At 48.8% G+C, this 4198-nt stretch overlaps 1 pseudogene; it reads right to left on the minus strand.

The window, feature by feature from the left end:
- Positions 1 to 1930: 1930 nt before the first annotated feature.
- LOC139037368 (distal membrane-arm assembly complex protein 1 pseudogene) lies at positions 1931 to 3000 on the minus strand (annotated as a pseudogene).
- Between the last annotated feature and the right edge of the window lie 1198 nt (positions 3001 to 4198).

The raw sequence follows: 4198 nt of genomic DNA on the forward strand, positions 1-4198 counted from the left end.
CCAGCTGCAGCAAGGTGCTCCTCTGTGCCAGTGGAGAGGACATGCCAGCACCAGCACCGCGCAGAGACCTCACACCCTCACAGCCCAAGCAGCGTCTTCCCTTGTGTGATGGGGAAGCTTCTTGGGAGAAAGGCAGAGAAACCAAGACCCTGCTTTTGTGTTTTGTTGTCCTTTGACAAGATGCAAGGGAACTTTTGCGAAATTTTCTCATGAAGACCAGAAATGAAGTTCACAGCACCTCTTGGCTCTAGCAAGTCCTTATACCATGGAGTTCAGCAGCCCTAGCCTCCCACCCTGGCTGGTCTTCACAGAACTCCGCAAGGCCAGGCCTAAAGCAGACGTGGGCAAGGAGAGGTCGTGACCATGACCCCCAGGACCTCTGGCTGGCGTGAGACCCCCCCAAGGACACACACACATCCACACGCACGAACACACTGGCCACACAGCGACTGTTAAAGACAAAAAACAGGGTTGGGTCCGAAAGGACAGCAGTTGCTGTGCTAAAACCTGAGTGGTATGCAGAGGCACGCCTCTCTGCTAAACCCTAATCCCCCTGGCATCTGGGGCCTGCTATTTGCATAAGTAAATGGCAGCTCATTAAGAACACATTACTTGCTCTGTAACCATGTAAGGAAACCAACCCACTGAACCCTAAACCCCTGGAGATTTCTTTAATTCAGTTTCGCAGCCTTGGAGGCATGAAGCAGAGTCTGTCATCTGCCATCTGTCTGTCCAGCCAGAAGAGGAAGAATAGACCCTTATGGAAACACAGAAGAGACTTCATAAATATTTGTTGAAGAATGAAAGGTGGTAGGCCAGCTTTGCAAAGGGCAGATCTTACTAAAAATAGAGTAATGTTTGAACCACACTGGTTAGGCTGGAGGATGGTGACTGCGAATCGCCCGTTAGCTTTTCTGACATTTGTCCATGTGATGACTCTGATTGAGGGGGTCGCAAGTGGAATGGAGAAATCCGGAGTTTTAAAATGCCTCCCGGGGATTCTTAGTTACTCCACTGTTTGAGAACCACTGCCTTTGAGACTTCTAGGAGCTTGTCAGAAATGCAGTGTCTCAGGCCCTGTGAAGCCCCGTTGGGTCAGAACCTGCATTTAACAAGCATGGCTTCCCTGGTGGCTCAGCAGTAAAGAATTCAACTGCAATACAGGAACTGCAGGAAACGCGGGTTCAAACCCTGAGTTGGGAAGATCCCTGGAGGAGAACACGGCAACCCACTTCACTATTCTTGCCAGGAGAATCCCATAGACTGAGGAGCCTGATGGGCTACAGTCCATAAGGTCAGAAAGAGTCAGAGCATGACTGAAGTGACTTAGCATGCAGCTAAGCATTATATGCAGAGTACATCATGAGAAACGCTGGGCTGGAAGAAGCACAAACTGGAATCAAGATTGCCGGGAGAAATATCAATAACCTCAGATATGCAGAAAGTGAAGAGGAACTAAAAAGCCTCTTGATGAAAGTGAAGGAGGAGAATGAAAAAGTTGGCTTAAAACTCAACATTCAGAAAACTAAGATCATGGCATCTAGCCCCATCACTTCATGGGAAATAGATGGGGAAACAGTGGCAGACTTTATTTTTAGGGGCTCCAAAATCACTGCAGATGATGATTGCAGCCATGAAATTAAAAGACACTTACTCCCTGGAAGGAAAGTTATGACCAACCTAGACAGCATATTAAAAAGCAGAGATATTACTGTGCCAACAAAGGTCCGTCTAGTCAAGGCTATGGTTTTTCCAGTGGTCATGTATGGATTGAGAGTTGGACTGTGAAGAAAGCTGAGTGCCGAAGAATTGATGCTTTTTTTTTTTAATCTTATTTTCAGGCTTTATTGCAAAGCAACTCAGTTTCATCACAGAAACTTTTCCAGTGCTTGTGAGAAAAGAACAAAACACAAACACAAACTACAAAAGATTTTGAATTTCTCACAAGTATTTTGGTACTTAAGCTTTTTATTTTATGATTTTTATGCTTATCCAATTGTTTCATAAACTTAATTCTTGCTTCCTGGGAACAATCCTAGTTCTGAAAGACAAGAACAAGTCTGAACACCCATTGCTGAATGAGCCTGGGCATATCACTAGGACTGTTTTTTAATGTTCACTTACCACCAATGATATAACCTCCTCAGAGTAGCTGGTAAACTCTCAAAAGGTCATGAATCTGACAATGCTTTGGGAAGTATGAGCAGTATGCGAATACATTTTTTATGTACTTCTGTGTATTATATGATACCTATCCAGGATAGTAGGTACTGAGCCAATTATAGGAGAAGTATGATTAAAAAAAAGAACTATTGAAAATAACTTTAGCTAACTTTCCCATTTGGTTTATCACTTCCTCTCTATATATATATGTTTACAATTATACCGTCCTTCCTCAAATAAGACACGGAATCTTCTCTTCTCTCAGGGATTTATTGGTCCCTGTGGAACCTGCAAAGAAGGCCATAAACAGTCATGGCCCATGAGTGACAATCCATGTTTGTCTTTTCAGTCATGTAGTATCTGCAGGACTGAAGTCTGTCAATGTCCATGTTTCTGTCCAGAACATCTGTAACTGCCATGCTTGCTATGTGTTGTGGGGACGTGGAGAGAAGGCATATTCATGGGTGGTACTTTCATCCAGTGTGGAAGGCCTTCCCTTTGGGGTCTGACAGGATGACCACACCCCAGCAAGCAATGCTGATGCCAAAGATCATCTGTGCAATAGTCCCAGGACCCGGGGGATATCCCAGCTTCATGGGCTTCCGCGCCATCCAGTACACATACCCACCTGCCCCTATCAGCCCTGACCCGGAGAGCACGCGACAGCTCCAGCAGTTATTAAATAGAGGGGCTTGCGCTGGAGAGGCTGGTGCTCCGGGTGCAGTAACCTGTGCGGGCTTAGTGGTGGAGGAGGCCTCGGGAGGCGCAATGAACTTGACCGGCTCAAGGGGCTGTGAAACGAAAGAACCCATGTTAAGGAAATCAGCCTCAGCCCCAAATTGGGTCCCATGAACTAGAATTGATGCTTTTGAAGTGTGGTGTTAGAGAAGACTCTTGAGAGTCCCTTGGACTGCAAGTAGATCCAACCAGTCCATTCTAAAGGAGATCAATCCTGGGTGTTCATTGGAAGGACTGATGCTGAAGCTGAAACTCCAATACTTTGGCCACCTCATGTGAAGAGCTGACTCACTGGAAAAGACCCTGATGCTAGGAGGGATTGGGGGCAGGAGGAGAAGGGGACAACAGAGGGTGAGATGGCTGGATGGTGTCACCGACCTGATGGACATGAGTTTGAGCAAACTCTGGGAGTTGGTGATGGACAGGGAGGCCTGGTGTGCTGCGATTCATGGGGTCACAAAGAGTCAGATATGACTGAGAGACTGAACTGAACTGAGGCATTCTGTGCCTAGTTTTGGGAGGTTTGAGGAGAAGCAATCCAGAGGAGGTCCAGTGGCCTCTGTGTGAGTTGGTGGGGCTCAGACAGCCAAGCAGACCCCTGTCTGAGCACTACCCAAGGCAGCCCGTTACCAGTATGTGGCCACTTGGTCACAGCCTCACCCACCTCTTACGGGGCACAGAGGTTGTATCGGTGGCCCACCTCAGAGGCTCTTGTTCACGGTGCAGACCTAAGTAATCCTCCTCTCTCACCACATGAAGACCCAGAAGCAGGGCTGCCCTCGGGAGCACAGGCTGGAAGCCCAGGAATAGGAGGGCCTTGAGCTCGGGTCTCTGCTTCAGTGTGGGTCCCTGACATGCGGAACAAACAGCAGCAAGCCCCACGGCCAGCAAATTCCGGGCTGGCCTGATCCCAGGCCCAGCAGTGACCTGGGAGGGCCTCTTGCGCCCTCAGCAGCCACTCAGGGAGGGAGCGCAGGCAGGCTCAGAGCTCTTGGGTCTATTTCCAGCGCCCTCTGGAGTCACTGATGGTTTGATGATTGCCGGTCAGCTGCCCAAGGGTGTCCAAGCCAATGACTTCCTTGCAGTCAAAGAAGGCAGGCCCTGTGTCTGCCAGGACAACAGCCGCCCTCTGCTTCACACCAGCCCTAACTCACGCCTGTCTCCACACCAGAGCCATCAGGGTCATCATGGGTTTTCTCAAATGCCTGTCTTTCTCATCCCAGGCAGGGCCACCCCCCACCTGGCGGATCAGAACACAGTAAGGGAGCAAGACACACAAGACAGAGACTCCCGAAGC

This window comes from Odocoileus virginianus, chromosome 11, assembly GCF_023699985.2.
Source record: "Odocoileus virginianus isolate 20LAN1187 ecotype Illinois chromosome 11, Ovbor_1.2, whole genome shotgun sequence".
NCBI lineage: Eukaryota > Metazoa > Chordata > Mammalia > Artiodactyla > Cervidae > Odocoileus > Odocoileus virginianus.